The 25,904-nt window shown below is 42.7% G+C and overlaps 1 protein-coding gene across 3 annotated transcripts in view; it reads left to right on the top strand.

Annotated features, from left to right (window-relative positions):
* Positions 1-25,904, top strand: part of IQGAP2 (IQ motif containing GTPase activating protein 2) — a 129,959-nt gene that overhangs the window by 22,652 nt on the left and 81,403 nt on the right. The gene's annotated exons all lie outside the window — the stretch shown is intronic.

The raw sequence follows: 25,904 nt of genomic DNA, 5'->3' as shown, positions 1-25,904 counted from the left end.
AAAGTAGGGGCTGGGTACTAAAATCTAAGGCTGTGGTTTTGTGATAAGCTGAGTCAGGCCTATGTGACCAACTGGGGAAAGTCTTTTGTTTCTGACTGTGTGGTCGTGTTCCCTTCTTGGCGCTAGTGCTTGTGGAGTGACTCAGATTGCTAAGATGGCAGAAAATCACCTGGGCTCTTCCTGGGTTAATGGTCCATATAATCTCAGTGTTTCAATGGTAAGTGCAGGTAGGGCAATAAGATAACCTGGACTCTGCTCTTCCTTTAGTTCCTCTAACCCATTGGTCAGGAGTACTCATCTCTTAAAGCGACAGCCTGTGATGAAGCACTGATCTGCAAGTGCACAGGGATTTTTATCACCTTTGTGCAAATGTACCGTGCTCTGTACACTTCATTCTCAAAACAAACATTCAATAATATTTTCATAATTAGTAAGCAAGGAAACAAGGTGCAATATCCTTGTGCTTTTGGAGTAGCTTGAAGTGCTGCTATTATTATATGTAAAAGCACATTTTACATTCAGTCTGGTCAGAATTTTTCAGATGCCTGTTGCACCTGATTTATTGCCATGGGCACCATTGGTAAGTGTCTTGCTTCTGCTCTGTATTTGCTGATGATGGTGTTTTTAGTCCTAAACTTTAGTTGGATGACTTTTCTAGGAATTTCTGTAGAGAAAAAGAAACTCTGATTAGCAGTGCAAGCTGTGAAACCTCAGTGCAATGACAAACCATAGGATCTTTGGAATGGAGTAACCCAGCATATTTCAGTCAGGAAACAACCATAAAACAGTGCTCTGGGCTTTGTTTCCACACTGTTCCCCTCACCATCGCTGTGTGGCACTGACAGTTACCTATTGAGGAGTCGTGGGGCAGCTAGCTGCCAATGATCTTGTCCTAGGGGAGTTGTTATAAAAATCAGCCATTCTTACTTCCTATTCACTATGCTGTCCCATTTGCTGTAGCAAACATTGTCTCCTTTGCTCTTTCTTCCTCTTTCCAAGGCAGAGCGATTCCCCATTCACATATTTAAGATGGCAAGTGCTGCCAGAGAGGACTGTCCTGCTCCACATGCTCCTGTTGCCTCCATCGTGCAGTTGCAAGAGATTGCCCTTGGTCAGCTGACTCAGCTTGCTGTGCTGGCAGGAAATTCGTAGCTCTTTTGCTCAGTTAGTTTTCTAGTGGTTTAGTGAGCTGACTAGTCTGATCAAGGGGTCAGAGGAGAATCAGTGCTGGCAAGAAGAAGGGGATGGGGTGCAGCCACACACTTGAGAGAGGGGAGGGAGCAGGTCTCCATCTCACTTGCTGAGAGGTTAGATCAGCTCCACCATCTCAGGAAACCTCAGTGAGTCAAGCTTTGATTTTACTCAAAGTTCCTCCTTGGTTTGTTGCAACTCTCCTACCTGCTGGCTTCTGGCAAGATAGGAATAACAACTAGTCTCCAAATCGAGCCTTTTCTATTACTATTATATCTTCCTGGCTTTTTTCACTCTCCTCCCTTCCCAGGGCTAGTTGCTACTTTGAACCCAAGTCATCTAGTTCGTTTGAAGCATCTCTACATATTTCACAAGGAAATGTGAAGCTATTTTTACAATTAATGACTTAAATTAGCATCTGCTATGAGTAACCCCCTGCTCTTCCTTGTATCTATTTTCATATGCATTTGTGTCATTAGCAGTTTTCTAGAAGAAACACTCCTTTAGCTCTGCCAGCAGGTGAAGGGACTTTGCAGCCAGAACAGTCACTCCCAGGGCTGTTAGGTACCTGGAAGCATTTCTGGATCTCAATTTGGAAAATTGGAACTTACTGGCCAATGTTCATGGCCAATGCTTGCTACTGCATGAGGTGGGGATGATTGCTGCAGTGTAAGGAGCCTTGTGCTTCCCCCGCCAAGGGGTTGGGTTGTCACGGGAGGAGCTGATGCGGCAGCTCAGCTCTGCTGAATGTCCTCCTTCTGTGCCTCAACGCACTGACTCCGATCCGTGTTAGGGAGGGGAGGGTGGTGAAGGCTCTGCGGGTGCTCTCGGGTGGACAGAGCTGCTGTGGTGGAGAGGGCAAGGGAAAACTTCTCCATTCACAGCAAACTGTTGGGATAATTCAGTTGCACCATGAGGCTTTGCCCCAAGATGGACTCTTACTGATGTGAAAACAACCCAGCAATGAACACATACAAAAAACTTGCAGAAATGCCTGTGTCTCATAGCTGTGTAGCCCCTAGCCCTGCTTCCTCAGAAGGCGAGTAAAGCCATCCGGTGGGATCAGGCTGGCGGCAGGGACAAGCTGAGGTGACGAAGGTGCACGGCAGCATTCTCCCCAGCCCCGACCTGGTGAAACAGCAGCATGAGAAAATGCTGTACGTCTTCTCATTGCATAGTTATGGCCCTCTCTGTGTGCTTGATTAGGGGTGAAACCTGTTCATGTGCTGTCTGTTCTGTACTTGCATGGTTATAGTGTTTTTTTTGTCACAGCAGAGCCTGAACAAAACTGGGGACTCTGGAAAGAGAGATAGCAGCCTCAGAGGGAGCAACAGGGTCGTAATTCAAACTGCGGCAAAACAAGACCGGCACAAGCTTGGGAGGCTTGGGTGTAGGGTGCAGGCTACTGTGGCAGCATGTGATGGGTCTGGCCCTTCAGCTGTTCTGAGGGTGCAGTTTTGCAGGTGGTGCCAGCTGACGGATCAGCTTTTGCTGCTGTTGAACGGAGGGGTCCCAGCTGGATGCTCACCCCTGCTCCCCAGCACTGGAGCAGCCCCCTTGGGATGCACAGGGCCCCCTCCCCAGCTGTGTGCTTGTGGAGGTGGGGCTGCGTTGGAGGAGCCAGGGTAGTGCCTTTGGCCCCAGGTGCTGCAGCTGGTTGTGAAACCACCCAGAGCTGTGTGTGCTGTCTGCTTGCTCCCAGCAGTGCCCTGCTGGGCAAAACCTGGGAGTGGGAACTGCCTCTCTGACCTATTTGATTTCTGTTTACTGTTGCAAGCTTTTTTTCCTTCTATAAAACCTGAATGCATGGAAAGGATTTTTTTAGTATTCAGGATACTATAGATAGCAATGAAAATAGACTGAAATGAGTAAAGCAAGGTGAGTTTCTCCATTCAGCTGGCAGCTGCTGAACTGACAGTAAATACTGTTTCAGCTAATCAGCAGTGTGCAAACACAATGTGTTTTGGCCCATATTGAAGAATAAGAAATACTGAAATAAGCAATAAATAGCAAAAGATTGGGGCAGAGCATGGTTTTATATACAGCACTATGGCAGGAGCTATGTTTTTTTCCTTGCCATATTTGTAATCAAAATATTATTTTATAGTGGCTCTACATTTTGAAATGCCAGAGTTAATTAAAAGGGTGAAGAATGTGTACTTTCAGCTGCTTTTCAGACCACTGTTTGCACACTTACTTCCTGTAGCCCAGCTTTAATAAAAACTTTCCAAGTTTAACATGAAAGAAGAACCCTGTTGCTGGTAGCTGATGCTTCTGCAAATACCTTCTGTGCTAGGCACAGTCTGTTATATGTATACAGCATAGGAAATTGTTTTTTAAACACACTGAGCAGGCTTGTAATATCTGCAGAGGTCAGTAATGTTTGAATAGGGTGTTATATTTAATAATGGAGAAAAACCATTTTGTTCTGTTAAATTGCTGGTGCATTTCTGTTAAATTGCTGGTGCATGCTGGTGCATCAAATGACACATTTGATAAATCAAGTTTTTGGTTGCTCATATGTCATTTGGTTTATTACTTTTGTCTTTAATGAAAGTTTATTGCATATTAAAAAAAGCAGAGAAAAATGGATAGCCTCCAGTATCCTTGAACTCCTGAGAAGAATAAAATCAAGAATAAGCAATTAGGAGTAGGGATATACTCACTTCAAGCAATGTAACCATGGGTGCCTCAAACAGAAGCTCTCCAGAGGCTATAGGAATACATTTCCAGTATCACTTGGGAAATTATTCTGTTAAACAACAAAGGCTTAAGGTGGGCATAACAGCTGTGTCGCAAGCCCTAATGTCTTATTGGATTAGGTTAATTTTAATGGATAAAATTTACCACAAAATCCTCCTTTCCAAAGATTATCTTTGTAATACCCAGAACATCAGATTCTGCCTTGATTTGGCTTTTGTTGTTGCTTGTCTCTTTGCAGATATGCATTTGCCTCACTGTAAATGATAATACAGATTTGAGGGCTTTTAAACTGGGATTGAAGCTTTGGCATATAATGCAAACCAAGTTTACAGTAAATCTGTTGTGGCTGGCTAGGGTTATAATCATCCATAATTAGGCAGGTACTATTTCTTTTTGCTTCTTGGAAATTATACCTTCTTATGCTAAGCTTGAATTTGAACCATGGGAGGCCTCATTCTACAAACCTTGTTTCTCTCTGCATGCAATGGAATACACTTGGTTTCACAATGTATATGTTGCAATTTCATACCCGGAACTGCCAGCATTTGTCTTGTTTCTTTTTACTTTTCTTATTCAGCCGTTGAATAGGACTAGAACTTGTGTGAAACACTGAAGCTTTACCTTCAACATGTGGACAATGAAGACACAGTGAAGGAAAACTATCCAGGAAATTTATTTTGAGAGGCCATTTTTTTTATTTTGAAAATGTAAATCCTCATTCTTTCCAATTTCTTTACATTAGAAAATCAAATCATCCATTTTAGGTTCCAAAACCTGCCTCCTTCATTGTATTGGGTTTTATTAAATTGGTTTGCAATGGCTAGTTGTGGTATTGGTCACTGGTGAGAACAGTTGGAAGCTGCTGTGTAAAAATGTACATGCAGTTTAATATACTTAAAAGGTCAAGCCCTGAAGTGCTTAATTAGCTTCAGTTAAAGCTAACAGTTTTGCAGTACCATAGCACCATAGAAAGCTCAAGGTGCTTCAGTTGTCAGGACTGTGGGACCACGGAGGATTGCTTTGGAGCCCACCCTGTTCCTGGGGGGGTACTGAGGTCCTGCAAAGACTTTTGGTACTAGTGAATTTGGCAAGGCTATGTGCTGCTGTTTCTCCATGAGCAAAGTTGTGGTAACCATGCAGCCCTGGCAGCTCATGAGTGAATTAATGCTACACAAATGCTCTATTTTAAGTCTGTTTCTTTCAGACTACAGGAAAATCTTTAAAGCATTGTGCTTAGAGGTAAATGCATAAAACTGTAATACAGCTGTAGAACTAGCTGACTATAAGCAGAAAATGTTAAAGTACTTCTTGGTAACCTGTTTTGTATGGGTTTGTCAAGAGAATCATTCTTCTGGGAGTGGAGCCTACTGACACATTGTAGACTATGAAGTTTGGCTCATCTCTCCCCCCTCTATCTGCCTTAAGCCTAATACGGCACCAGTGAGAATGGCTGGCAGCAGCTCTGTAAAGGTCAAACGTTTGAAATTAAGATGCTTCAAGAGATAAAATTCTTGGAAGAATCCTACTTAGCCAGGATATACCCGTCCCTGAAGTAGCTCAGTCCCCACAGAGGTATTAATCAGCAAGTATACTCGTTGTTTCATGTTTTGATCCTTAAGGGTACTTACCTAGCAGACAGACTGCCAGCTATTGAGTTGAACAGTTTTTTGTTCCAGATAGTTATACAATTGTGCAGATATGCCAGAGTTCATACGCAAGTGTCAGTGATATCAATCCAATAATTGCTTGGATAGTGATATTTGCATATGAAAAGTCTTAATAGTAAGATCTGAAGGAGAGAGAAACCTTTGTGCTACTATGAGAGAACTTGTTTCTGTACAGGATGCATTGACCTGCTCACTGGGATGTTGAGGTAATTCATGCACATGTTATGGGTCATTGCTCAGCGTGTATAGTTGCCGGATAATGCTGCTGAGTAATGATGGATGTGACCTTTGTTTTTTTGGAGACTAAACCATATGGCACTTATCCCATAGCATGCACTGAAGCTAACAGTACAGTTACTTCAGAGCAGTTCTCTTTCCCAAAGTTTTCCACCTTTGTTTTAGGCACCACCCTGTTGTAAAAGGACTTGTGATTTTTTTGTAATAGAAGAATGACAAGCTTGAAGCTAGTTCGTGCTGTGATGCCCTCACATTGGTGTAGTTTGTAGGTTGAGCTTCACCAAGAGAGCACATGGCATTTTCATTTCTTCTTCACGTTTCCCTTTGCAACTTGGATTATCCATGGTGCAACTTGAAAGCCTGTTTGACTTTATACTCCACCTATGAGACTAACTGCTTGTCAGATCAAACTGATGGCTTCATTTTGCACCCTGAGTAGCTCCTAGTTAATATTAAGTGTAACCTGAGGTGGCCTCACTAAGGTAGCAGTAGTAGCTGAGTCATTATGGTATGGTACTGTATGGAGCACACCAAGGAGTAGGGAAGTAGGCTGCCAGGGGAGGCTGGCAGGGATTCTTGCACATCACCGACCGAAACTTCCACATCTAGGAGGATGGTAAAGGGAAGCTTGAGGCTGAGTTGTGCAGGGAGGAACACAGCTGTGGGTATTAGAGGTAGCAGATGGACTTGAGGTTTGCACCTTGCCTAAGGTATTCGTATGAAGTTACTGTTGGGAAGAACCTGTGGTAGTAATTGTGGGATGGAAGGGCTTTTAGGTTTTATCCTTTGCTTAGTGTTGAAGGGTTTAACTGTTGCTCTTAACATTTGGGTAGGTCCTTCTGCACTGTTTGGACTCTGCTCAGTAAGTCAGGGTGTAGTTCCTATTCATCTGAGGGCAGCCGAGGCCTTTGCTTCCCTGTCTATTAATGATGGAATAAATTACAGTATGTGTGCCAGGGCATGCGTGCTGTATGCCCGTGCCACCCGCACTGGACTGGGTTGTGATGGTTGCATGCTGCCCTACTGGTGTAGCTGAGCAGCAAGTGGTGCATTCTGCCTGGCACATATCCCATCGTGCTGTAACCCTAGTGTAGCATTCAAAAAGCTTTGCTACGTGGTTGTGTGTCTCTTTGCTTTGGACCAGAGGAGGAAATTACCTGGGCTGATGGAATCTGCTTTTTAACAGCTCCCTTGTAGGAGTGTACTTTTCACATGCTGAGATCCTCCTTTCCCAACTGCCATGTCCTGGAGAGCTGTTGATCTTTGGAAGAAGTGTTTATTCAGGCTCTTGCAGAAACTGCTGTGGGGAGATGTGAATGGCTCTTCATAGATCAGAAGTGAAGCAGCAACTTCACTTGGTGACCTTTATAGCACTACTTTCTGTAGACCACTGCTGCTGGTGAAGAGCCCACAGGTATGTGCTGGTGAGATCTCACTGTATTGGAAACAAGAAATTGCGTGTTCAGAAGAAACATGCTTCTAGAGCAGGAGGGTTTTGCTATAGCTTTGTGGATGCTAGAAATCCAGGTCCCTAGGACTTGCTTAGCTACAGCTGTGGGCCTGGAGATCCTAAAATTGGTCCAGTAATAGTTAGATTTGCAAAAGAACCAATGTGGCACTATACCTCCAGTTCTGGATTGGAAAAACAATGCAGGGAGTGGAGGGGTCAGTGCTCACTGAATGTCTAGGTGTGACCTTACACCTGGCTTTTGCCTTCCAGCTGCTGCAGCTACTTATCCCTTTTATGGGATAAGGCAGCTGCTGAGGGATACAGGTCTGGGTTACCTTAAAAATCACTTCTGGTGCAAATATCTCAACAATTCACTGACTGGAGAAGGAGCACTGTGACAGTTTGTACCTACTATCTTAGGTATGGAGTAATGCTAGAAAGTGCTTTGGCTGTTGATGTTGCTTGCTACAGACTACATGAATCCTGTGTTAGCAGCTACAGCTATTACAGCGTTCCCCGCTGATGAGTGGCAGCCCTCTGTGAGGGACTAGGTTGCTGACAGTTATGACTTGAAGATGCTTTTTATAGCAACACTTGGTCAGACTTATAACCAAGTTGGTTAAGTAGTGGGGTTCTGTGGCTTGCTGTGTGTACTGTCTGGTGCTTTTGATTGCTGTGGTCTCAGTGTTTCTCAGTTGTTTCTCAGTGCTTTAATAAAGATGGCTTTCTACTCACCTGCATTTAAATTCAAGGATTTATTAAGAGGTGGGGTATAGCAGTGTCCCACGGTTGCTAAGAGCATGTATGCACCTTCCAGGAGCTCAGATATTTGAGACCTTCTCTTCTTGATGTGGAGCCACTGTCATTTGAAGCTGATAGTGTGGCAGCCTCCCATAATTGCTTTTGCTATTTTTGTTGATAGATGTGGTGATAGGCATGTGCAGGCTTCTCTGTGGGGCCAGGCAAAACCCTCAAGTTCTCTCCACCTCGCTTGAGGTAGGGAAGGCAGTGAAGATGGCTCTTGGTGCTTCATTGTTGGCTTGTTTTCCAGCTGCCCACGCTTCTTCCAATTGCTTACGCAGTTTCTGAAGTGCACTGGAGGAGAGATTTCAGGGTAATCTCTTTAATCCCAGACTTAACCCTAACAGGGGAAAAGGTTCTTTAAGCTAAGCCACTCTTTGGAAAATTTAAGTGATGTATCTGTTTCTACCAAGTTCAGAAACTGGTATGCATTCCTCAATTAGTACAACTTAAACTTATTCAATCATGTGTGTGAAGGAATGTTTTCTTTAAAACCCAAACAAAAAATATTCCTTGCCAGGTTTTTGTTTTGCAGTTCCAAATCACATGAGGTGGTCAGAGGGCCTCTTTAAGACCAGTGCATGTGTAGATGAGAAAACAATCCACGGAGCTACCTGTTTCTGTTAAAAGAGAAATGGTGGCCCAAAACATCCTTGCTGTAACGGCCCACAGTGTATGCATTCAGAATTAGCCTTGTATTAGCTGCAAGATAAATAACTGAGATAATGGTTGTCCAGTTTTGCAGTGGCAGCAGGACATGGCCTTGAACACTTAATGCATTCCACTATTTCTACTGCATGCTAGCATCATTCTTGACAGCTAAGGCCTGAAACTGGGTTCAGAAGTAGAGTCTGAGAGCTGTGAATGGGTTTTGAGCCTGAAAAATTTGATTCTGGGGGAAAGGCTGTGAATGAATCCTCTCAAGTGAATGAATGGAGCTGCTCTTGAGCTTGAAGTGCTAGGAAGGATTTCACATGTCTTCCAGTGACTATAAATGCTAGGCAGGTCCTGGCTTGGAAGCAGAGACCTCTACTAGTTCCAAGCGTAACAGCTCTACCAGCTTGAAGGGGAGACAGTCTTGCAGGCTTTGCTTTTATTCCAGTTGAGAAGTGTTGACAAGTCAGTTGTTATTGTGGCATTGAGTACAGATTTATTCTGGCAGGATGATGGTTAACTGCATGCATAATTTTCCAGCTACCCAGAGGACAAATAGCTTGCCCTGGGATGAGAGCTCATAGATTTGCAATTGTAAAGATGTGCTATAAATGCCTTCGATGTGGGAGTACCCTACTTGTATTGTTTTGCGGGGTAGCAGAGATGAGAGGCTGGACTCTGATCCTGGCTCTTATTGATCCCACCTGGGTTGTTAAAGGTTTTGAGTTATTGGTGGTGCATTTGCCCTGCAAGGGAAGTGATAAAGCTAGTCTGGCAACTCAAGCTCTTCTGCCATCTATAGCTCATTAACTATTTCTAAAACTTGGTTACCGTAAAAGCAGATGGGAGTATTATAAAATTTGATGCAGTAAGAGTCTAAGGGGAACTGTTGTAATGAACGAAATTGCCTTAAAACAAATGCTTTTCATGACCTCTGCAGTCTGCCTGTTGTAGGGCCAAAGGCAGCATTTGCACACGAAGGCAATAAAAGCTGCAGTGGTTCCTGCAGCCAAGCACCCCTCGCTGCGCAGGAATTGCCCTGCTACAGCACAGTTACACTCAGGGCATCGGTGTGCTTGTTTCCCATGGGGGGCAATAGGGAGAAGCAGAGGGAGCAAGGAAAGGGGAATGGTGCACCGGAGTTATGCAAACAGTACCCCAGACTGGAGGCTTAAAAGTGGCAGGAATTTGTGGAGGGCCACTGAATGCAGGGTATGGACCCTGGCTGCTGCTCCTGGACTGCAAGGCTGAGGGGGTGCAATGGGGGATGCTGCTGCGTGCCAGCCATGCTCACCCACAGGGTGCCCTGTCACCGGTCTTATGGAAAGCGTCAGAGCCTCAAATGCATCGTAAGTCATGCTCTGTGGCAGGAGTGTCTTTAAAGGCTGGCTGTCAAACAGGCTCCTCTAAGTTGGGTAAATAGCACCATTTACATCAAACATCTATCTACATGTTGTGCCAAAGCTCTTTTTCTCTGTCAAAGAAACAAAGCAATGGAATAATGTGGCACCGGTGAACGCTAAAAGCTGGAACATCGTCCTTTCGTGACAGCTTCCAAGATGCAGATTGTATCACCTCCCTTGTCACGGCCCAAGGAAAGCTCAGTGCGTTTTTGAGCGTGCCTGCGTTTACATGATGCACAGACTTGGTCATGTGGTATTTGCTTTGCAGCATGTTTGAGGGAGTGCCAGCCCTCGGTCTCAGCTGCTCTCTCTTTGCTAGAACAGAGTTCAATGGGATTCGTGACTGAAGTCAGGTTTTAGGGCTTCCCGTTTTTCTGATAAACGTCTACAGAATAGGGAAGAGTCAACTTGACACACCCAGTAACTCTTGAGTTGCAATTTCTTCGCCTGCTTTAAAAAACAGAAATCAAAACTCTTCACTTCTTTGAACATGAGCTGTGGGGAGAGGGGGAAAAAGCAGGGTTTTTTTTATAGTGTTGATGGCACTGAAAGACCTGTGTGTTTGCAGGTTTTTGGATTTTTAACAGCGTGCTTTTACAGTATTTTCACATCTCCTGTTTGTGTCCCCTTCCCCCAGTTTTCCTCCCCAAGAGCACTGATCTAACTGTGATTAACTTAATACTTTATACAGTGATAGCTACTATCTTTTTTGGGGAGAGCTTATAGTTTAGTTGAAGTCTTGGTAAATGCAAGAGTAACATATTGAATGGTATTGGCATATTTCTGTGTTCAGTTTATAAAGCTGGCGGGTACGTTTTTAATATTCCTGCTGCTTTCTGTCCCCACAGAGAGACCTTGATCTGCTGCTGCTAAATAAATATACTTCTGTTGTGATTCCAATTTCAACATTTTCTCTAATTCCTCAAGGTCAAAGTGATATCACATGATGGTTAGTAGCACATATTGTTTTCCTTAGTGAAAAGTAATAGGAGAGAATGTACTTTAAAACAGGAATTTATTCCAGAAGGTGTTATTTACTCATGTGCTTATGCACTCTTACTAGGTTAAGGAGAAACTGGGAGGCCAGGGAGACTTCTTGATAATTTTCTAGCATCTTGTGTTCCATTTAAAATCTGTTTATCATCAGAGAAGACTATAAGTAAGAAAGATGGCGTCTGTGTGAGTTTTCAGTGCCTGAAAACTGGTAGGGACTAATCTATTTGCTGTGGTGATTACTGGCTGAGATTGCAACAGTATTTCGAATGTCAACAGTAATTATTTGGCTTCTTAGAAAAACATGTTAAACAGCATTTTCAGACCTTTGTAAAGATGTATAACAAAAGATTGAACTTGTCCATTGCAGTGCAAAAAAAGTCTAGGAAAGCAGGGGTAACCGGAGGATTTAACAAGATTGACCTTTAATAACCTGAGATACCAAGGAAGAAGCAATAGACTGCAGCTGCTGAATTAAGACCTCCTCTGAAATCTCGAAAGGGCTCCTGATGTACTGAACACTCACTGGGGTCAGCAAAGCTGTTATTTGTACGTACTCTGCTTTCTGAAAGTGAGGCCAAAATCTGTGTATTGGCAAAAGATTGTATTTTATGCAGTTTTTGTTTGGATTCCACTTTAGTGCAGAAAGAATTGGATCTGTCCATCTTTAAGGACTTTTCCTTTCTTGTGGCTTGTCATTAGATTTAGAAATATATGGTTGAACTCTGTTGCTTCACAGACTTCCTAAAAACTTTGACACCTACATTGCAGTGCAGAATTTTCATTAATCCTTTACTTTCTGGCAAGTTCAAAGGTGAAACATGCATGTAGTACTTCTGATTTGAACCAATGTCAAGATCCATGTGTTGCAAAAGAAGCCACTTCCTCAGGGCAGAGTTCACAGGGTTCTCCAGTTATTCTGTTTCTATGCTGTCGGTGAAGTGGATGTCACTGGAGGAATCCTATCTTCTCTGAAGATCCTGCTTAGCTGGTACTTTGATAACATGATTAGATTAATAATTAATGCTAAGTGTGCTGTGTGGCCTTTCATGTAACCCAGGATGTGAATAAGCAGGTGTCTATTATTAAAAATTGTCTCTGCCTGCAGCACATGAAAGGCTTTGGTTCATCTGCAACAAAAAAAGCATGACAAGAAATTTGTAGAATGTTTGGTTTTTTTTTTTACCCAAGTCTTTACCTTTCTCTTACAGAAATGGCAGGGAGTAGGGCTGAGAGAAAGTACCACTTGGGAGTTTTCAAGGAAGAGCAAATTCCTTTTGGCACCTCTTTTTTTTTTTTGGTTGCCCTGCAATTGATGAAAATAAAACTGGTATGAAAATGTCTTTCTGACCTTCCAGAAGCCTTTAAGAACAGTACACCAAAATAGCCTTTTTTTAACCAAGAGAGTGACAGAATAAGATTAAACAAGCATTTAATTTTTGTAAACTAAATGCTATGACAACTTCTTGTGCTTTTGGCAGGCATGAAAACCAGTCCAGTTCTTTGAAAAAAAAAAATAAAAAATTTTGAGCTCTTGGCTGATGTCTGCGTAGAAGGCACTGAAGGAATGACTTCCTCTTGTTGGCTTTAGGTCTCCCACTTCTCAGTTTCATTTTAAGAGGCGGGTGAACAAAGTTCCTGACCTTTCTTTTCTGGTCACTTTCTTTTTTTTTATCCACTTGTTTCAGGCCAGAGAATTGTGCTGGGACATGTGGCAGTATGACGGAGCTGGCACCTTGCAGGGGTGGCACTGGGTTTCTTGAGCATCTGTAGCAGAGCAGCAGAAGCAGATATAGCAGAAGCTGCAACTGGGGTTTTCCTCCTACTACTATGGAAGAGGAACTTCTGCTCTTCTCAAGACTGGCTGAGAAAGGATTTGGGAAAAGGATGTGCAAATTTGTTAGCTGAACTAGGCATCCAAATGTTTAACATGAGGCATTCAGCTTTTTGAGTGCCACTATTAAAATAAGCACGTGTCTAGTGTAAAATGGTTATCACCTTGAAGCACTGAATCCTTTCACATGGCTGCCTACTAGTAAAAATTCTGTCTGGGGAGCATTAGAGCATGCAAGTAAAACAAGAAAACTGCTTTGTTTAGAAGTACAGCTTTGGTAATGTCTGATAAAGCACTTTCTAAAATAACAGTTGTTAGAGCTTCTGCACAATGCTGCTTTCATCCACATCTGACATTTAAACATTGGAATACTATTGAGTCAGTGTTGCAGAATGTTTTCATGATGACCATATTACTCCAAGGAGTCTGATCAAGGAGCCAAAAGAACGGAATAACCTCAGGCATTTTTTCTCCTGCTTCATCATCTATTGGAAATTTTCTCTCAAGGCGCACATTCAGAAATTGTGATGAAGTACCCTGACGTAGTATGGAAAGACTAGAAAGTGACTTAATGAGTTTAAAGTGCAATCTTGACTTGAATAGAGGTCATGTTTTAAAGGTCAAAAGTGCTTGAGCTGGTGATAAAAATAAGCCTTTGTTGTAATTCACTTCTGTTAGCTATGCTGCCTTATGGTGCTAGTGAACTAGGTTTTCTTAGAGGTAAGACTTCAAACTACAATTTATTAATTGATATAAACCTGTCAAGACAGATTAAAAACTTATGACTTGATCTGCAGAAGTGTTTTTTTTAACAGCTGCAAATAATAAGTGAAATAGCTTGAGTCCCACAGTGGATTTTCAAGGTTGGAGACTGGAAGTGTTTTGAATTATAAACTTGGCATACCTGCACGGGAGTTGAAGATGGACCCCTGCCACTTTCCTGAGCGAAACTGTGTTAGAAACACTCAGTAGGTGCTTTGTAGCGAGCCTGACCTGTTTGTCCTGTAGACCTGGGAAAGAACCCGGATACGTGAGAGGGGACCAATAGCTTTGTTCTGTTTTACTTGTTCATGTATTCAGCAGGCCTGACAGTTTTCCATGATGTGAATGGTAAAGAAACATGCGCCCAAGTTGCTAAAGCCTGTTAATAGCATGTTTCCTAAAACTTCAAAAATGCAGTCTCTTAAGCTCTTTATATGTTCATCTCTGTGCCTGCCCTGTTGAAGTCTGCAGCAGCTCCATTCTTCTGGTGTGGAAGAATTACAGCTGGCAAATCTTCACCCCTGATCGTGTGTATTGGAGGGACTAAAATGCTTTTAAGGGTACAGACCTGATGCTAGCTGCCAAAGTATTTCACAATCTTTTTTTCTGCCACTTCTCTCCTTCCACTCCCATTAGGTCTCATATTAGAAAAGTGCTTCACTAATAAGGAATTACAACTGAAGATATAAATCTCAGATCAGGAGGGTTAAAGGTTCAGACTTTGACATAGTTATTATATTGCTTAAATTTGCTTTTTTGTAGGTAGTCACATTGATTGAGGCTTGTCTTTGTCATGCTTTTTCCAAGCACTCGAGAAAATACTGTATTCCAGATACACTGTCTGGCAGTGGTGTGTGCAACACTGAACTTTGAGTGACCTAATTGAAGAGATTAGGGATGAATACAGCGAATATCCTGTCTCAGTATCTATAAAAGACATTGCATATTAAGTATAGTGCTGCTGTAACACACATGGCTTTCTGCTAGGCAGGTTCAAAACTTTTGAACACGGTGCAGTGCAGATGGTTTACTGCTGTCATGTGTGTCAAAGCATAAGATTTGGAGAAGGAAATAGCAATGCTTAAACATTGGTAAAAGAAAGAGGTGAAAGATGTTCAGATGTTCCCTCTGATGATATTGCAACCAAATGGTTTTGTCAACAGTGAAGGAGGGAAGAGAAATATGAAGAGCTCTGTTCTGGGTGTGAAGCTTCATCAGGCCCTTTTGTCCCATCAGCTGGATCTGAGGGTTAGGGACAGAGTCAGGGGTTGCAATTCCCTAGCCACTGCTGGTAGAGCCTGTTCCTGAGTTTGAAGAAAGTCTTGCTGTTCGTCTGCTTTAGCCTCAGAGTGTGTCCTGGGAAAATCAGCTGGCAAAGTCGTGAATGGTCTTTATGGCAGAAATTAGGCCAGGATGATGTCGGACAAACTGAAGTGTGAGCTTGAAGGAGAGGAAACAGATGAAGAGCAAAGGCAAACTCATGGCCTGATGGTGTGTGGGGGTAGGGGTGGCCCACGCAGGGAGCAGAGGAACAGCTCCAGCAAACTCTGCAAGCCTCTCCCAAGAGCTTGTCCCAACAGGATCATAGTCAAACAGTCCAAGAAGCTGGAAAAGCAGTGAAGGAGGGGCTGGAGGCCTGAGGATGGTTTTTTGGATGAGGTGAGAAGCTGCCTCAGAGGATGAAAACAGATTGTTCCTTCTCTGCCTTAAAAAGGCAGGCATAAGGGGGATAGACAGGAGTGCAAGGCTGTGCTGTTGAGGAGTGGGTAGAAAGGGTTGGTGTTCAGTGTGATGAGACTTGTCACCTTTCTCCACCTGGTCTGCTTGGAGCTGCCATGAAAGGGATGGATAAGGTCTTGGGGTGTAACATGGTGTGCAGGGAGATGGCAGCCTGGAGGACCATCAGGTGAAGCAGGCTGGCCCCATGGTGGGATTCCGGTGGCTGCCAGCACAGTGTCTTACTGGAACCCTCTCTCAGTTTAGCAACTGGGGTGGGAATATTTCATGTAATGCTATGAACAGTGCTATTACTCTTGGTTATTTTTTTAAAATTCTTTCTGATTTTGGAAATTCTGAATTGGTACAGTTAAAACACTGCTCCTCCCTCAGAACAAGTGCTAATGAGTGCTCGCTTCTGTAGAGATAAGGTCTTTGTTCTGTTTCATCCAAATGTTGAGCTGTAAACTTTGTCTACTCATGCTGTAAACAACGATTTGCATCTAATGATAACTGCTAAAGCACACTGTGTTCCTTGCTTTTTAAAAGTAGCTTAGATGTGCTTTAACTAGCAACATACCTATGCTAGCTATGTAGTTGTTAGGGAATACTAGCTACGTACTTGTTAGGGCACTTAGCTACAGAGAGGGGAACAAGGTTGGCCTATCCTTGGCAGTAGGTATGTAGCTTGCGTCTCTTGGGGTGCATAAGACCTGATAGTCACTGACCCCCAGATTAAACAACTTCTGAACACGTCAGATTAAACAGTTTTCTACAACCAAGATACCTGACAATCAGATGGTAATTTGCTACAGTAATTCTGACGGTTAAAAACACAGTGTTAATATACTTATTGTAAATGCGTTTTCTGGCAGTGTTTTTTGTTTTGAAGATGTGCATTATAGTTATAGTCAAGGATTGAATAGCTAAGATACTTAAAGCAAACAAAACAAAACATTTGCCAAAATAGCACTTGAAAGACAGAGTTGTGTTGCTTATAGAAGCACAGTTAAAAAGCCATCAAACCAATGAAGTAGTCTGGGAATGGGGAGAGAACACAAAACCTAAGGAGCCATCAAAACTTGGGATGAGGATCATTCTTGGGATGAATGGAGTCTGCTTGGCCAGTATTCTGTACTGTCCAGGTACAAAATGTGTGATCTGTGAATTGTCTAAAAAGAAAACTCAGCCAGATAAAGTCTCATGTGATGTATTCCCTGGGTCAGCTGCTCAGGATCACTCACTGCCTCCTGCTTAACTTTGAATCTGCTCCTGACTTGTTATTTGTCGTCTCTGAGAAGCGAACGTGAAACTTATGTTCCAGTTCTTGTACTGTGGTTTTTGTCTTCTCTTATTTTGACTTTGCATGGGAGGAAAACTTTAAGAATTTGGCTTACTGCAGATGTCTCTCATGCAAACTCTAGCAATATTTCCTGAGTAAAATATAGGAAGTGTTTGTTGTCTTGCTCATTATAGCAGTTATTCTTAGCACTGAGAAGCAGAAATATAATCTGTGCAAGAATACTGAGCATTTCTTTATGCTGTTTCTATTTTTCTATGTTTTCATTAAGAAATCCTAAAACCCAAGAGCTCTTTCTTACTTGCCATCTACTAACTGATGCAGAGTTTTACCCCCATGTAAGCACAGCATTGCCTGTTGTATCCCTACTTCAAAGGCTTTCCCTAGCTGCTGTCTTTCCCATCTGCCTCAAATTGCTATGCCTGATCTGCAGCAAGCTGAAAATCCTTGATTATTTGGGTAGTCTGAGCAATATTTTAAAAGCTGCTTGCTAGCTAGTGGCAAGCATGAAAATTAGTGTGCTAAGGAAAGCATCCTTTTAAGAAGCGTGCCTCATCAGTAGGAAGGAAGGTGGCTGTAAGGGTGAGATCTTGTATTTTTCAACAGGTCTTGTTCCCAACCCTAGATTAAATCTAGCCAGTGTATTTCTGCTTTTTTTTTGAGGAAAAAAAAAGCAGAATCCAAACCTCCTGAAGTTTTATAACTCTGTTCTGCCTCCTCATCTTTGGTTTAAGAAAGAAGAGGTTTTCTTCTAGTTCCCCTCCTACTATTCTCTCTTACAGCCAAACCCAGTTCTGCCTGCTGTTGCATCTTCCTCCGCCTTTGCATTTGGGGTGGTGAAGAGACTTGCTACCTCTGTATAACTGACAGTTAGCCTCCACCCTTTACTGGTGTTCCCTGCTTTGCCTCACAGGTATGGGTCTTCATTCTGAACGTCAGGAGCAAAAGTGTATGAAATCAATATAATCTCCCTGGTTTTGTAAAGACAGTAAATGATGACTAAAGCACTGTAGCAGCCTGTTTGCATGCTCAGAAAGTTGGTGATACCTTGCCTTTCCATTTTAGCTTTTTGCTCTAATGAGAAACAGTAACTATATATTTTCATGAGATCTTAAATTCTAGGAAAGTTCATTCCCCCAGGTCAAACTTCTTGTTTGCAAGGGATGGAGGTTTGCCAATATGCTGTGCTTGAAAGGAATCATTGTACAGTATTTGTCCTTTTAAGCCATCCTACCCCATAACTGCATGCTATCAAGTCGAGAATGCCGCTTTTTACATGAGAACAAGCATAATGACATGGAAAACAGATCTGCATCTGTTGATTCTCACTCGATGTTCAGACTGGGGCTTAATAGGTGCAAAATTTGTCAAAATAAATCACCTAGACATTTGGTCTATTTAGGAATAAGTGTGCGTCTACACCTTGGTGTAGTCTGTTTGCATGAGGTTTCTTTTTCACCCTTGCTACAGCCTAAGCCTCCCTGGCCTGAATAGCTTTCCTCTTCTTCCAGAGCCGAGCGCCAGCAGCTGTGATGCAACCCGGGAGCGAAGCAGTTGCGATGCAACCTGGGAGAGGTTTTCTCCTCCCGGCTCCAGCTGCTGGGTCCCGGGGAAGGAAGCGGTTGCCATGGCACTGCTTCGACTCCTGTGCCATGCTCCTTGCTGGCCGATGTTGTTTATCCCTGGAAAAGAGAATCAGTATAGCTGTTTGTTATTTTGTGCAGGGCTGATACTATTGCGGTGGTGGTAGCAACGTATTCTGGCAAGGAAAACCCTTGTTGAAGTGAAGATGTAAGCCATATGTAGGCCTCCTTACAACAGAGATGCACACCAGGTTCACTTCTGTTTGCGTAATTCCTGTTTCACCCGTGCCTGCTGTGGGCAGCCTTGCCAAGGAGGGATAAAAGGTCTGTTGCTAGTTACCTGGGATTTATTTTTAGCTAGGAAGTCATCCTGGAATGGAAATCCAGAGTCAAATTACATCTGCTCTTTGCTATTTGTTGCTCCAATGCTCCTTTATATCTGTCCTGCGGGTTATTAATCTGTGCAACACCTTTTGGCCCTACTGTGGAAAGCAGAAAGGAAGTTTTATTGGTGACTGATATTTTTCAATTGCTGTACTTGAAGGTAGAAACAGCAGATACTTCTGGTTCAGATGATGCTCTCCTCTGATCCTCAAAGGGTGATTTGATGGTAGCCAGATGTTAGTCACTGTTAATCTTCACCCCACAGGTTGCAGGCATTAAAACGATGATTGCTTTTTATCCTTGAATTTGGAAGCTATTGGAATTCACTTGGTATTTCAGTTTAGCATTTGTAGGAATGGTGAGTGGTGCGATACAGCCTGTACTGGGAAGTGAAGAAAAATAGTGCTGGCTGTGGCTTTCACTTCATCTAGAAATCAAATTAACATTCACTATTTCTAGGTTGTGGTCCCATCTGATTCTCCCCATGAGTGTACATATGCTTAAGTCCACATACCCATATCACTGACTTGCTGATAAGATATTGTCACGATTAAGTAGGAAGTGTTTAAATAAATCCCAGTATTTGTGGCCTAACTAGTCGTACTCATAAGTGTTATCTCAAATAATGAAAGGAGATGTTTGGCTTCCCTTTTACTGGGAAACTCTCTGGTAAAGTGGAGATCAGTACTAGAAATGACAGTAGTGAGTCAAAGGCTGGTTATAATATGTGGAAAAGCAATAATGAAACTTTATGAAAATAGCTTTCTGCTGGATGCCAAGGTTTCTCCCTAGGTATTACTCACATGTTCAAGGTTATTGCTGCTTCCATCAGGGTACTTGTAGAGATCTGGAGGTATCTCAGCAATTGTAGTAGCCTTTTCTGGATCAGAATGGCTTAGGCTTAGTTGGTTCAGTTTGGTTGAGTAACCACACTTGGTTAGACAGTTGCCAAGCTCCTTTCTATCCAAGATTCATTTCCTATGATGAAATGGATGTATTAGAGAAGCCCTCTGTGTCAGCACTACTGAACAGATGAAAACTTATCATGAAGGGGTTGTTTCAGGGCTTTGAAAGGTAACAAAAAACCCCACCCATATTCTCCTTTTCAATCTTAAATTATTCCAAAGCACCAGCTTTAGGTTCTTAAGAAAATAATTCTTGTTGTTTTAAAATTACTCCCATCCAGCATGCAATTAAATACCACTTAGTTACAAGAAAAAAATGTTTAAATACAGGTTAAGAGTAAGAGCATATATCTGGTGTGTTCAGTGATAGTGCTGAGCTGTTTTACTGGAAAGCAGCCTTTGCAAGTCGGTGTGCTTGCCACTTGAAGGGGTAGTGACAGGGACACACAGCCTTTCTGTACTTGTTCTCACTGCTGAAAGTGGATGGGTTACACAGCTGTAGCATCTAACTTGTCGTGTCCAGATGGTTAACTTCAGATGCTGTGTACGTGGCATCACTTTTTTGTGTTAATAATCCAGATATGGCTCAAAAATACCAGGCTAAGAATTCAGACAAGAATGTAAACTTATCTTGAGCTGCACAACAGCTTAGCTGGCTCCAGCCATTTGTGCCTTGAGGACAGAGTAAAGCATTTCCAGAAGGTTATCAATCAGTACCTGTGTCCTCAGACACATGGCAATGACTAGGCATGTAGAGGAGATGCTAATAGCAAGCATACATAGAACAAGTATTCAAATTGGGTAAAACAGCCGACTTGTGAATACATCTCCTAATGAAACACACTGACCTCTTAAAGAAGATTTACATGCTTGCTTTTTGTTGAAGATGTTGGGGTAATGACCTATAATTTGATGACAGCCTTTGTTTTCTATGGAGCTGAGGAGTTCTCATCTGTTGCACTAGCCAAAAAAATTGAGCAGCAGCTGAGCAGAGCAACTCAACTCTCCTAAGGATAATTAGGAGTCCCTCTTAGTCATTTGTACATTCCATGTAAATGCACAGAAAAATGTCTAGATGTATTTATAAAAAAAAGTATTGACTGAAGTTCAGTCTGACGTGGTTCTGTAAGTGCCGTGTTTCTATGCCTTTGGAAGCAACCAAGTAACTTTGAGCCTTCAGTCCTTGGGAATGCGGCTTTTCTAGTGCACCATCTGCACACACCTGTGCGTCCTCAGAGTGCCACTGCTGGAATAAATGACTGTGCTCTAACAGCTGTTTGAATAGTGTCCAATAGTGTTTGTGTGCAAAGAAGCCTGAATTTTGTACCTTAAATTTAGGGCTGATGGTACTCAGAATTGAAGCTAGCTACAAACCTGCTGCATTTCTTCAGGCTCGGGTTATGCCTGCATCCACAAGTTGTCCATAGGTCTTACAAGCTGATCCTCTGAAGTAGGTAGTTCAGACAAATGACATGTTCAAAAAAAGACTCTCTAAGTCTCTGTTAAGCTCTGTTAAGTTCTGAGAAATTGAGACTGAAAGGGTTTTGAGACTAATTAGTAAACATATTTGCACGCCTTTGTGTTGAATGTGCTGGGGAGCAAAGTATAGAACTATGGGATCTGTTGTCCAGCCTGTGTAACTGTCACTCCAATTTATATTCTTTGGCATGCTTCTGATATTCAGGCTGTTTTTCATAATGAAGTTCAAAATTAACACAAACATATTCCGTTCAGAAGGCAACCTTTTAGAGACAGGACTGGAATTGTCTTAAACTATTTGCTTTAAGTCTCCTGGTGATGTGCCTGCCTTGTCCTGATGGCAGGAGGAAACTGCATTGCATTGGACTTGCCTTGTAAAGTGTGCAATTAACTTTCATCATTGGATACTGAGAGCCCAACACACTTAATCATGATGACAAATCCTTCTCTGAGGGTGAATTAAGGAGAATGTGAAATTAAGATACTTGCTCACATAAGTAGGTGAGAATCTACTTATTGTAACGTTATTGTAACCTAAAAGTAACAATATCAAATGTAGTCAGACAAAAAGTGATTTTGTAAGTATTTGGAGAGGATTTAACAAAGCAGGTGACAGACCTGGCTAGTCCAGTGGTTTGACTTGAGTATTGGCCTTTGAATGTAAGGATAAACAGTACGTACAAAACTGTGCAACACTTTATTCTGGTTGACAAAACCCAAAATGGTACTGCTGACTAGCTTTTCTAGATCTCCAGTTTTTCATCAGAAATAGTGATTTCCTTTTGTGGTTTTAACTTGCATGTATGTATGATAGATTTGACTGACTAGACTCAACTCACCCAGGTGGGCATTGCTTACTGCTCCTTCAGCTAGCAAGCAACCTGTGGGGCAGTTGCTGTTTAATCAAAGACCTGATCTGCCTAGTAAGAGCAGGAGTGATTGCTGCACCCAGATTCAGGGAGCACAGGAATCAGGCAAAACCTTTCCTCCACTCCTTTGAGAGCCATGCTCTCCTCTCATCTTCTACCACCTTCACAGGTGTGGAGAAGACCCATTTTTTCCACATTTTTGAGAAGTTACAAGGTCTATCTGACTTTGCTTTTAGCTTACCCTGCAATTTTAGTGTGTTGTGGTGCAACCACAGGCAGCGGTGTTCCATTTTAGAAAAGCAGACAGAAAACAAACCCTGGATTTGTCTGTCTTGAAGCATTTTGCTTTGAATAATTTGATATAAAATACAGGAACCAGTACGGTTTCCTGGCATTAAAATGATTAATGTTCAGAAATCCTCATTTACATTTTTGTTAAAAGGCAAGCTGCATTGGTAAGCCTGTTCCACTCCTGCATGAAAACATACCCTCATGGTTTGGTGGAATAAATTTTTTCTAACATTCAGAAACAGAGCTTTAAAAGCATCTAAACATAGAACAGCTTAGCTTGAAGAGCCTTCCTAGTGACTATTTTTTTTTTTTTTTTTAATGTACTACTAATGTAGCATCCCACGAGTGTAGCAAAATCCAAGAGCTGGCACTGGGAGGTTTTTTTGGCAGTTGAACATGATACAAAAACCAAAACATGATGAAAGCCTCTGTGCTTTCGGTGACTAACTGTGAAATGGTGTTAGTAGCCAGAGGGGGATATTGGGCTGCTGGTCCTGTTGCGACCTGGCAGCTTTGCATGTCTGCAGAGTGGTACTGAGGTTGATGTGACAGCTTAGCACATGCAGGTTTTGTCTTGTATATAGGTCTAAAGGCAGAGATGCTGAAGCCCCTCTGCTGCTCTTCTGCTGTCAGAGGCACAGCAGCAGTGGAGGGGAGAGGTTGAGACCATCTGGATGATGTCTCAGTGACTGATGTGGACTGACTCAGGGTAGGGTGGAGATGGGACAGGGCAGAGCTGGCTTAGCACCAGCTTTACTCCATACCCTTCTTCTGCTGAAGCCTTCTTGGCCCATGGAGAGGATCAGGTACATGTGTCTGAATACTGATCTAGCACTGTCTGTCTGGGAGAAATCAGTGTGTTTCATGACTGCAGTCTAAAATACTTCAGGATGTTATGCTCTCTGCTGGAGTTGAAAGAATGTAGTGTAGCTTTGGCCTCTTCTTGACTAAAGCTCAGAAAGGTGAAGTAGCAGATGACTTGAAAGAAGGTAGACCGTGCTACACTGTAACATGTCAGTGGCTTTTTTTAACGGTAATTGTGTTGGTTTGTTAACCTCGTGAAGAGCAGAACCACATGCAAAGTACATACGTTGGATATAAATTGTCAAAATTGTGGTTAATTTTAAACAGTTGTTACTACTTTAGTGACCAGAGGTAGCAACTTCTGGAAAAAGCCTGAGTTTTTGGTGTCACGTGAAGGAGATGTACACATGCAGCAAATTCTGTCACAGCATTTCTGGTGTTTTCAGGTAGCCCCATTATTTGGGAGAGGAGAAATGGTAGTTTGAGTCTGAAGTACAGCAAACCTGTAACTTGCTCCTGTATGCACCACTGCCCTCAATGAGCAGTGCTCATTCTTTCTTGGAGTAGCTGTCTCCTAAACTTCCCAAACTTAAGCAACTAATAAATCCATCATTTGCATAGCTTCGCATTTAAAGTGACTGATTCAGTGTGCAGTTAGCCTTTCCAGTTATTAAATACTTTAAATGAGACTCGGCAGTTGTGCGAGATCAGATGCTTCCAATATACCTCGAAAAGAGTTAGTGCCAGATCTTGCCGAAGCTACAAAATAAAAGCAAAAAGGAAAATAACATAGGTTAATGTGCCCCATCCTTTTATGTATGGACAATGTTTCTAGTGTCTTTGTCAGCTGTGGAGAGGCCTTTTAATCTTCTGCCCCGATAGTATCCTAGTTCCCAAACCGTGTCAGACTTTGAAACGAAGATTGGCTTTACAAACAAGGTCCAGCTAGTGACTAGAGACGAAACATTCTTCTTGGGGTGGATAAGTGTCTGGATTTGGTGAAGAACTGGAAACACTTCTGTGATAACTAGCATTACTCCTCAAGACAGTCTGTAATAAGAAGTTGTTCCCCCAGTCTTTTGGTCTCTTTCCATCTCTTTTTGAGACTGGTTAGTTGAAGGGTAGGACGGGGTTGAGTAGAGGAAGCTAGTTGTAGTCTCCTGGCCCTGCCTTGTGCACAGGGTTAGTAAAACTGCTGCTTACAGCTGTGGAAACTCAGCTGGCAAATGCAGGTAAAGTAACATGCAGCTCAATGACTGCTTGCATACCTGCTAGGCATCAACCATTAATAAACCAATATATGCAAGCATGCGATCACATAGCTCTAGTTTTGGGGACTGTACAATATATATCTGCCTCTTCGCTTCTCTAAGATGCTCCTTTTCACTTAAATCAATAGTGAGATTTTTAACTGGTCTTCTGTACTGAGCAGCAACTGAATTTGCGTGGACCCCACAGTCCACTAGAACAATACAGACCTTTGAATTGCGCGTTCTTCCCTAATGTGGCTCTCCCCTCATTTTGGAAAGTGACTCACAGGCTAGGCCTGCCATAGTTGCCAGAAAATGATGTAATTTGGATAATGTAATATCCCATGTACAAACCAAAGGCTATTTAGAAATTGGGCTGACAAGAACAAAAAGGAAATAGTTGCGTATCAGATGCATATCTCAATTTTTAAATCCTTATAATTGCATATGCACTTATTAAATACAGAGGTAGTGCAAAAGGCATAAAGAAAAGCTGTAGTGTTCCTTGAACCGTGTTTTCAGATGACTGCAGGGTGGGTAATCCTGTTCTCCTGCTGTCTGCCTTGTGCCAGCAGCAGTTCACACAGCCAAGCTGTGTCAGACCAGGGAATTGATCTGGTCAAGCACTAACATATGTATCTTGTGGTGTTGCATTAGTTCTTGGCAGCATCAGTTCCCTGGTCCCACTCTCCCCTCAGCCCCTGGGGCACTAGTGTGGCCAAAAAGTGGAGGGAAAATACAGGCAAGAATAAGCAGCGGAGAATGGGAAGGGGGGAAGCATGCTAACTTGTTCAGTGGCCATCTATCTGTACCTTAAAGCAACCCTGAAATGATGGCCTGAGCCTCACTAGAGTGGCTTGACATAATTTCAGATGCAAATGTCTAATGTATTGACATGAGATGTTTCTTTGTGTCCTCTTCCCCACCCTGTCACATGCTCTGAAATGCCGATGTTTGCTGATGGCCCTTGCGCTGTTGGTGGGACCCGGGGAAGGGCTGCCCTGGGGACTCACTTGCCATCCCCAGGACTCCTTTGCCACAGCAGCTCGGGGTGTTCTAACCCTGCCACACAGTGGATGGGGCTCCTGGCCAGTGCCTGGCACGGGCAGGTGAAATGCTGTGAACGTGCATCAAGTAAGACTGGGGCCAAAGTCTTTTCCCTTGTAAAATGGCAAAGGCAAAAGAGGCCAACAGGTAAGATTTGGTGGGAAAATAAACAGTCTTATAACATCTATTTTTCCTTCTCCTGCCAGCGACAGGAGAGGAACAAAAGATGTATCAACTTGAATTCTGCTGCTTTGGGAATGTACGTGGAATTTCATTTGCTACTAACCATCACGCTTTCAGATGTCTGACCCTGGCCTGGAAATATAGTATACAGTGTATCCCCAAGATAAATGAACTGAGCAGCATGTTTCTTATTACTTCATCTCTGTCTCTGTGTTCTGTATTAAAAATTAACCAGTGAATAAAAACTGGCATGTAAACTGACCCACCTGTATTAAGCACAGCACTAAGCGAGATAAGTCTACATGTTCAGCCTGTGCACTTCATTACCCTGTGTGATATAGTGCTGGCTCTGCCTCTCAGAGCAGCGTGCTTTGCTGCTCCTGCTGGTCCTGATTATT

Source organism: Mycteria americana, chromosome Z, assembly GCF_035582795.1.
Source record: "Mycteria americana isolate JAX WOST 10 ecotype Jacksonville Zoo and Gardens chromosome Z, USCA_MyAme_1.0, whole genome shotgun sequence".
Lineage (NCBI taxonomy): Eukaryota > Metazoa > Chordata > Aves > Ciconiiformes > Ciconiidae > Mycteria > Mycteria americana.
The sequence above is the reverse complement of the archived record's forward strand: the minus strand, read 5'-3'. Positions and strand labels throughout refer to the sequence as shown.